Source organism: Pollachius pollachius (assembly GCF_949987615.1).
Source record: "Pollachius pollachius genome assembly, chromosome: 14".
NCBI lineage: Eukaryota > Metazoa > Chordata > Actinopteri > Gadiformes > Gadidae > Pollachius > Pollachius pollachius.
This window is the reverse complement of record NC_136947.1, coordinates 7,585,321-7,595,700: the sequence shown is the minus strand read 5'-3', so window position 1 is coordinate 7,595,700 and position 10,380 is coordinate 7,585,321.

Here is a 10,380-nt window from a genome sequence, read left to right as displayed (position 1 = left end):
AATCAAATCCCAGTCACCTCGCATACGCTGTGTGTCAGGGGCGAGCACGGGCTAAACGCCTGGCTCGCTCCGACAGAACAACATGTAGGCCGGAGGACGGCAGGTCGATTTGATGAATGGAGAAAAACGCTCCTGAACTCTGACCCTCTCCATGAATGGAGCAAAGATGACGTCATGTATATGTGTCTATCGGAGGAAGATTCAACTGGAAACAGGGGTATATCAGCATGAAAGGCTCTGTCTGCCGCAGTTGGTGTTGAATCTGAAACATATCATCCTGGCCCCCTGAGCATGAAGCGCTCTGCCTCTCAGAAACCCATAAAAACAACATCTACAACTGTAATAGCAAGAGACAAAACGTGGCTGTTGACGTCTCAGTTTCTTTTTATGGATAAGCACACACACACACACACACATACACAAACACACACTAAAACAAACACACACACACGAAGGACATATACACACGCACAAAGAAATGCACCAAGGGGATGATTAAATATAAATTCAATTCTGCTACGGCTGTCACAGTATTATATGTGTATTTATACGGTGACAATATTTATTCTGTCACAGTTTTTATACGGTGTAGTTATACTACAGTATTTATACTGTGACAGAGCAGATACCTATCCCATGCATAGCTGCCTAACCCATAACTGTGATAACAAAATAAAGTACTTTATTTGATTTGAGCAACAACACAATAAAAACAATAAAAGGCGTTTTGTCAAAGATGAAAAAGAGGGAGATTGTGCTTGAAGATCAACATAATGTAAAATGTCCTCCTCTGAGTGTGAACATTAAGTTTAAAATGTGATTTTAAGCAGTATTGAAAAATTAAGATAATTCAAACAAGGACACTCTCAGACTTGATTATAGATTGAATGTTATTAATGCATATTTGCCAATTTCAACGGGCACACAATAAGAGAGAGGCATGAGGAGATGGTAAAATACAGGTGAAAATAACACTGACCCGATAGAAAGAAAGAAAAGTGTGATATAAAAATAATGGATATGTTGTGAGAGAGAAAAAGAGAACAAATGTAGAGCAAGAAACAAATTGGCGATACAATTGACGAGTAGGAAATTAAAACTATACCAAGAAAAACTGACCTAGAGAAGAAAGAAAAAGAAAGGAAAACGGGCAAAGGGGTCAACAGTGCAAAAGAATGACAGAACATTCAGGAAGGAAAATGTCCGGCTAACTCGCACCTTCAAACAGCAGACCGGCACAGAGGTTGTAGTACTGAGTCCGATGACGGGGAAACACACTCAAACACACAGTGGTATAAGACTGAGTATCCCTGAACAGGCGAGTCAGAGGGGGGGTGCCTCTGTCAGTGTAATTTTAAATTAGTGAAGGAATCCATTACCACGATGTTGATGCAGCGGAGAATTCCTCACGCTAACCATTCATCATCTGCTGTCACAGCAAACGCTCTGCACCACTTTCATAGCCATGAAAAACGAGGCCGGAATACCTCCTCCCCTACTACTGTTTCTACGACTAGCCAAGCGTGGAGCTGTTCTTCTGCCTTGCCGACAATGACAACAGCCTTCCTATTGGAGAACCATCTCAAGAGACAACAAGTTTTTAGGAGGTAGTTCCTATATCCCAAAGAGACCCTTAAGAACATTGAAGAATTCTTATTAAATGGAAAATAGCTGATTATAATCATGCGATAAATACAATCCCGTCGAAGCTTTGCCTTTATTTTTACATTGTTTGAACGTTTTGTGTTTGTAAAGTTTAACAGGTTTTCTTGTTTGCCTTTAAGAGAGTAAAAAAAGAATCAAGTTCATTCCTAATTATGGAAAGACGGGCTTATCGGCAAAAACTGTTTCTTCAATAATGAAAACCCTTCATGCCATGAAATTCCAAAAAAAATCCATGCATATACATGATAAATAGGGTGTTTCAATTTAAACATAAATAAATAAATAAATGAAATTAATTGGAGACCGCCTCATTTGAAAGTACGACGGGGTGAAATATAATATAATATGTTCGTCCTTCTCCCCATATAATTAAAGTTAGTCAACCTGCCAACCTCATTATTCATCGTTCAATTCATATTAGCCAAGCTGGCTTTCAAATATCACCATTTAATTTGGAAACAACTCTATCATGCTAACGAAACCATTATAGCCGTAGTGACTGTCACAGTTAATGCCTTGACTTAATTTACGCTAACCTAGGGATGGCTCAAAACTAAGAGGATGACTTGTTTAAATTTGACAGAGCAGGAAATGGCCTCTATGTCAACTCCAAACGTTAAGATCTATTACCTCTGCACCAATCAAACATGTCTGCCCCACATTCTGTCATAATCAGTTGTACTTTCTTTTGCTGACTCATTTTTGGTTTAAGGAGCCTATCCAAACGATGGCCAGTCAACCAGTCTCTTGGTGACTCAGGGTCAGAATCAAACTCTCTGGCGACAACAACCTGTATCAACTTTTCCCACTTAACATCTGGGGAAAAATCTATTCTACACTGTAGTTATTCTACAGTGGTTCAAAATACCCATTGTCAATCTACCAAAATGACAGGGATGTGTCGCATCCATACTGATCCGACTTGACTGACTTTATTCCTTCGATAGTCATTTAACTTGGATATATCTTCTCCCAAGGAACCGTTCAGCACTGGTGAAGGTGATATCGATGTATCAGTATTGAATATCTTCACCAGTCCCTCACTCCCACTTGGATTTGACCCCTTCATTGAGGCTAAAACAACAAATCTCTCCTACCTGACGCTCAGTGACCCTGCAACCTGGAGCTGTGTATTTGTGTGAGGAGAAGGTACAAAACCAAAAATTAAAACACTCCTTTAATTAAAGGAGTATTTTTATCCTTTTAATTAACCCAATCCACAGGTTATCAGATACCCTAGAATGGATGCAAATTGAAAATGATCTTCTGATCATAAAAAAAAGCAAAACCGGCACCGCAATCCACCAAATTCCCTATCTATATTTACAAAAATACATCAAGAAAGTTATATTGTTTTGTTGCAAAGAGAAAACCCTGGATTTTCTTTCTTCTGAAACTGTGGTATTATTTAGGTTTCCCCAAATGCCAAGCCCCTGCTTAGCAGAAAGGAAAATCCTTTGCCAGTAGATAACTTTGAGTGAGTGGTAGAGTAGGGTCAACCCCTAAAGCCCACAGGCTCCAAAGTTCAGAGAGCTGCTGTGCATGTAATAAAACCCTCCGATAAGGAAATCCTCCAATAAAACACCACTAGAGGATGCAACGGCATTGTGCTCTACACGTGCATGGCGAGCAATGGGCTTCATTCTTTATTTGGGGTTTCATTCAACATGAGGTTCATTGTCAGTTTGAGTCCAATGGAAACCTTCGTCTAGTTAGAAAATGTCGGCCGCACTTTTCATTTTCAGAGATGAAGGGTTATAATATGTTGACATGCTGATAACAACGTAATTAACATTAATTAATATAGTAATTTTAATTTGGTGCTTGGTAATCATTGTGTAATAAGAGGGGTAATACAATGATAATTGATACTCACCGATTGATTTAGAGTGAGGGATACTATAAACAAAGCGGTTGCAGTAAGGTGTGAATATGGAATAATATACTCATACATTTTGTGGACAAATAGTGTCAGTTAGCCAGATACAGGATGATTTAGCCTTCAGGATATTCTTATTATAAAAATGGTAACTTTTCAATTTCACTTGCCAATTTTGTGTGTAATAAATTGTGTAATTTAAACCACACACAGATAAAAAAAATATTTCTAGACTATATTGTGATAATCTAGATGTTCCAGCAGATCCGTACAGTCTGACAGCTGTCGTTTAATGTAATTATTCCACAACTTGTTGACTTTCGTAATAAAGTGAGGCTCTTGAAATAACTTAAATTAAATTTGACTTGCTTAACTCAAGTTCAATAAGCATATTTTTTGCCAAATAAGGTTGGTACATTTTATGCTAATCAAGCTCTTCCCTGGCATATTGGCTGGATGGATACATTCACAGTCATTGGCTGAATGTATTCACCCAATCAGAGTTGGGCAGAAGTGACAGCTCCCAGAATCCACTGCTTCCATGCATAGCGACCTTATAAGGAGGTTCATAATGGTTTCATTGCCATAAGCCAAAAGAAAGAGCTTGTGTTTGCGTGTGTGTGCGTGCGTGTGTGAGTGTGCCTGCGTGCGTGTGCGTGTGCGTATGTGTGTGTGTGTGTGTGTGTGTGTGTGTGTGTGTGTGTGTGTGTGTGTGTGTGTGTGCGTGTGTGTGAATAAAAAGCTTTTTCAATGTTCCTTTCAGCTGCTGAGTAGTCATTATTTATTTTCTAAATAACAACTAAGAGGTCTATTATGAAGAAAAGAAGAGTCCATACAGTCAAGTTATTTTTATAATTTAGAGTGTGTCTATTTTTTACCACAAAAATAACAAACTATATTTACACAAAATAGTATCAACCTAGCAATACATACACACACACACACACACACACACACACACACACACACACACACACACACACACACACACACACACCAACCGACAAACAGGCACTTAGGGGTATTCGGAGAGGAAAGCGCATGAAGGTAGCAGGTCTTGCCACAGGAGAAGGACAGCCATTTTGAAGGGAGCGTGAGAGAAAGAGAGAAAGCACCAATCAATCAATTGATGACCCCCCACCTGGGCGGGTCCTGGGGTGGAGGAGGATAGCATCGACGTTGTCTCCCCTTTGCTGAGTGAGTTAGTTTTCTCACGCTTATGTACTCAGTGCTCTGATCACCCCTGTGTGATTGAGGGTGCTGCTGGTTCAAAATGAATTGCCACAAATTGCGGCATTGATTCACCACATATACAGCATTGCTACATTCTTGCATGCTACTGCCTTCAGCCTATTGAAAGTTACTTTTCTATTATTAATCAAATTAACTAAAAAGGTGGGGAGGGGCATCTATGCTGGTAAAGCAAAATGTATGCATCAATCACATTTGTGCTACAGATGAAACAACTTGCAGTGAACCATAAATAGAGCCTAATGGTTAAAAGACATGCGTTTAGCTGGGAAACACATACCATTTCAAGCTAATGTTATATGCTGTATTACATCAGAGTTCAAGCTCTGGGGGATGGGAATACATTCAAAAACTATGCAAACAGCACTCTCACAAGGACAGAGCTAGGTTTACAAAATGCAAAGCCAAGACAGCACTTTAGAGTTTGAATTATTAGTCCTTTTTATGAAATCCCACTGACTTTCTTTGAAATGTATTTGATTTTCAGTGTTAGAGGTACAATTCTCTAATCACCTGCTTAAGGAAAAAAAAACAACGTTAACAAACGATCCACTGATTTTTATTTTTTATTATTGAACAAATACTAATTATCAGAGGTGAGTCTGACTATAATGGCTATTGATCTAAAATGCCCAATAAAATGTAACACAATATGTGAAAAATAACACACACATATTCCATTGATGTAAACAAATAGATGCCATGTGTCATAACCAAAAAGACAAATGTTCGGTTAGTCACTCGACAATTAATCTTCAAAGGGAAAAAAAGATTGGCACTAAAGACAGTGTGGGGAGTAGACAATAAACGTTTACCTGCCATAATAGAAGTATCACTAAGAGTAATTAAAAAAACAAGGAAAATGTGTCTATGCTTTTCCACAAACATAATCCTTCTTTATTTTATTGTAAAGGATTGTATGTGTAGGTGGCCATTAGCCGGTTGGCAATAGTCAAAGCTCATTAACTTATGGGAATCTAGCCAACATTCTTAGCTTTTGTATAGGCAAAAAAAAAACTCATGTCGTTATTACTGTCATGTACATTTCTCCCCAATACTCGAGTTATTGGTTTCACGGCGTGGACACTTCATTGTTGTGTGTCTATTTCGAGATCAAGAGCATATCTGTAGGAATTTTCCTTTACTTTGAAGTGGGGGGCTCCGAACGCTACCGCGTGAACAAGGCAACGTCAAAGCACGTGCAAGAATGCACAGCGAAATAAGTCATGAAAAGTTAAATTCGATCTTACGAGTCACAGCGAATAATTTCAGAAATCACACTCTGAAATAACTCTCAAGAGGCGGCATGCCAACTCTGGCATGACACAGACATCCTTCCTAACATGTTAAACTGTTCATTGCCTTTAAATGCAAAGATCGATACGCCTCCAAAGATGCTGACGACGCAGCAGTGTGCGTCTCGACCAGACAAACATATGAGGAAATATCCAGCCCAAAAAACGGAGCGGCGATATTTTATGTGTACTGCTCCAGAGACGGAGCCGGCGAACACTCCCCTCACTACCCCTGCTAACCTTCCTCCTGTCATCCATCATCGATATGGAAAAAAAAAAGCAATAAAGGAAGGAATACATTATTCTATTTTAGGGTGTATGGCTACCTTGTAGGAGACACCATATGCTTCCATTATCCTACCACAACAACAACAAAAAAAGACATGGCACATTTGTCCGACGGCAAATTATCCTGTCAGCATGGAACGACATTTGGGGAGGCAGGGTCAGAAGTAATGGAAAGTAATTTTCGCCAGAGGCTGTTGTCCAAGCGGGATAACCAAAACAAGGTGCGACTGTTGGCTCAACCAGGACAAACTGGTGGACGCTTGCCTCATCTGGCCCCATCTCCAAATGTGCTACAAAGACTAGAAATGGTCAAAGAATAAATCCAGTGGGATAGTTATGGAAAACTTCATACTGTGTAAGAAACTGCAGCCTTTAAACGCCTACGATGAATTCATGGCTCCGACACATTTGGAGATATTTCAAAGTTAGAAATCATAGATTTCATACAATTCCTGCAAGACACCCAAAATGAAGGATCTCGGGCGAGACAGAGCCAGAGAGAGCAAGCGGGAGGAGATCTGTTAGGGAGAGTAATGACGGCTGCAAAAACCCATGTAAAAAACAAAGTATTTCTCTCCTCTAATGCTTCAAAGAGGCCAGGCTCTGAGAACCCTTTGAGACACTGAGTTCGATGAGATCACTTTACTACTGATGAACGTATCGACGAGGGAAAACATGCTAAATCAATGCTAAAGGGGAAATGTTAAGTTCTCGATAAACAAATGATGAACAAAAAAATAATCACTTTATTTGCAGAATTAGCATTGCGAGTCAGTAACACATAGTAAACCAGCGGTACATTGCAAACCCAAAACAAACACGCCGTTGGAGTTTGATGAAGAATTGGGAGGTTCATGACTAGATAATGAAAGCTTCCTAACTGTTAGGCAGTAAAGCAAGTAATTGTTTTTTCATGGTCTCAGACTTTTAAATTTAAATTATCAAGTAGAGAGATTAACAGGGCCCAATCTCATGGAGTGCAATTAAACTCTATAATGAAACTCCGGTATGGTTCACTTCCAAAGTAATCACACAACTTAATGTTCATACTGTTTCATTTCCCCAGAATCCTCCACGATCAAAAGCTGTTTCAACAACTTTTTTGAAAAATGCTCTTCCAGTTCAGAAGGCTTATTTACCACGTTATTGTGTATTTCCGGCGGTTTGAAAATTTAATATTACCTAATGATATATATAACCTCATGCAGTAGTCAAATGATTTGCAGTTACTCCTGCCAGTTGCTATTGCTCTCGTAAGTGGGAACGAGCCTGTCTCTCACATTGTCTCACAATTTCAAATTCTTTAGTTTTCTATGCCTTTCAGAATGCAATGAAGGCTATTTGGGAACATTGCTCCGTCTATTGTATTAAAGTATCCAGAAGTTCTTGAAGAAAGAACAGTTTAGTGAAAAGTATTAGAAGATGATATATGGTTGTCCTGTCAAGAATAACATTAAAGCGGTTACGGATGGATGGATAATAGTGACTTGTATCAACTAAAAATAAAACCATGAGTATAGTTTAATGTTAAATATCAATCTATGATTCATAAAGCATTGGGCAAAGAATAATGCCACAGACTTGCGATAAAAGGTTGAATATAAATAGAGTTGATTTATTGAAACTTGGGCCACTTTGCAACTATAAATGTATGCATTTATTTATTTATTCATTCTAAACTCTGCTTCATTCAACGGCATTCGAACCTCAGAGTTTTGTCTTCTTGCCCGTGTCACTAGAAGCTCTCCAGTCATTCTCATTCAAACGTCAAACCTCTGCAGCACTTTGGAAGAAAAGTCAATGACAGCATAATAAATTCATGGGATAATGAATGCCGTATCTCACCCAGCCTTGACTGGGGACATCACGAAGAATCGGTCGCGAACAAAATATGCTTACAAGATGATTGTACTTAAAAGAAAATAATAATAAAAGTAATGAATAATATTATCATGATGGTATCTTCCAAGTACCACAGATGGTAAAAGTGCTGAAAGAATGTCAATTCATTTGAAGTGCTTATAACGCAGGTTCTTGTTGAGGGGTTATGTGAGCTCAGTTGAAGATAATGTTGATACAAAAGCCAGACGGTCTATTGATTGACTCTCAGTTTGTCGAATGTTTGGGTTCCTGAGAGTTTGCCTGGGGCTGGTTCCCGGTGGCCCGCCTACCAGGAGCAGTGGCGGAGCTCAGTGCCCGGCTGGGTGAATCTGGAGGGCTACTAATAGCTGATGCCCTTCTTTGGCCCCTGCTTGTGTGAAGAGTTTCTGTGTGTGTCTGTGTGTCTGTGTGTTTGTGTGTGTGTGTGTGTGTGTGTGTGTGTGTGTTTGTGTGTGTGTGTGTGTGTGTGTCTGTGTGTGTGTGTGTGTGTGTGTGTGTGCGTGTGTGTGTGTTTGTGTGTGTTTGTGTGCGTGTGTGTGCGTGTATTTGTGCATGTGTGTGTACGTGTGTGTTTGGGGGGGAGGGTATAAATGTGTGTGTATATGTGTGCATGTGTACGTTCGTACATGTGTGTGTGCGTGTGGTGGGGTATATGTGTGTGTGCATATGTGTTCATGTGCGATGTGTGTTCGCAGGTATGTGAAGTCGCATTCCTAAGTGTTGAAAGTAGTCGACCACAACACCCCCGCCGTCGAGGTTAATCGCCTGGACGATGACGATGCATCATCATCATCAAGTCTCGCGTGGCGCGTCGCTCACATGCGCGCTTCGTGACTCTAACGGAGCTCTTTTCCAAAATGGAAATGAGACCCCGTTTGGGTCCGCCCCCCCTGCCCCTACAGCCCCCACCAGCCCCCCAAGCCCCCCCCCCCACTCCCCTATTCAACCAACCATTTCCTTTCATTACTTCACCTGCACTTCCTGGAGCCACTGGGCATGATCCCCACGGCCAGGCCGGCTCCCAGACAGGCATCGGCAGCATCTGTCTTGTGGACAGGAGTGCTGACTGGCTATTACTCCTCAGCAGTCCACATAAAAAGCCCAGCAATTAAATGCAACCGTGGGCCATTCGACTTTGTCAAAGACGGAGAGGCAGGGAGGGAAGGACAAGGGAGCGTGGTGACGGAGGAGAGCAGAAAAAGGTGAAGACGTCGGTGGAGAAAGAATAAAAGGAGCAGAAATGCAGGGGAACACACGTGGAAGAGGCGGTGGCCCCTGTGCGGCGCAAAGGGCCACGGAGATTGAAATGAAGGATGGGGAAGGGTGTGAAAGTGGCTGTGAAATGAGGCCTGATGAAGTACCAGTCCTCACCGGCACGGCGGAGAGAGTGTGTAGAACAGGCGCACCGGCCAGTGAGCGTGTGGACTCTCAGTCACAGACACACCGTGCTGAGCTCGCTCTCCACCATGTTAGGCCTTTGTGTTCTCCTCAATTTGTTGCAGAGTTTCTCTGCTGAGTGTTTGGTTTGAAAAAGTGGAATTGATAGATCTGGTTCCGTTAGCATCAAAGGCAAATGACAACAAACGCTTAGTGATGAATAATGATAGGATTCTAATAAATTGCTGGACCAACTAAATGTTATCGTTTTACAATTCAGCTCCCTTCATAACACTCGGTGTATCTTGCAATAATAGATCATAGATATGGAAAAAAAGACATTCATTGACATTTACGCATTAATTATTGACTCTCCATTGCCTGATAAGCCTGAAAAAATCTGCGAAATCCCTCCTCAGACCCGGTCTGTCATCGCGAACATTGGCAGTCCTTGCAGTGACGTCAGCACAATGATGTCAACTCCACTTCTAATCCAACTTCTGTGCCTGGATTTAACCACACATTAACAAGCCTGTGCAGGCAAGACAGCCTTCAAGAGGACAGGACCACAGAGCTAAACATCCCTGCCACGCAGACACCGTACTTCCCTTTTAAGAAGACACTTGTTTGCAATGCAGCTAAGAGAGAATAATGAGGGGATTGGAGGAGCAGCTAAAGGTCAGACAACCTCAGCTCAAGGTAGGTCGTAGATATCGAGAATCGAACTGAGAACTGCCGCACAGC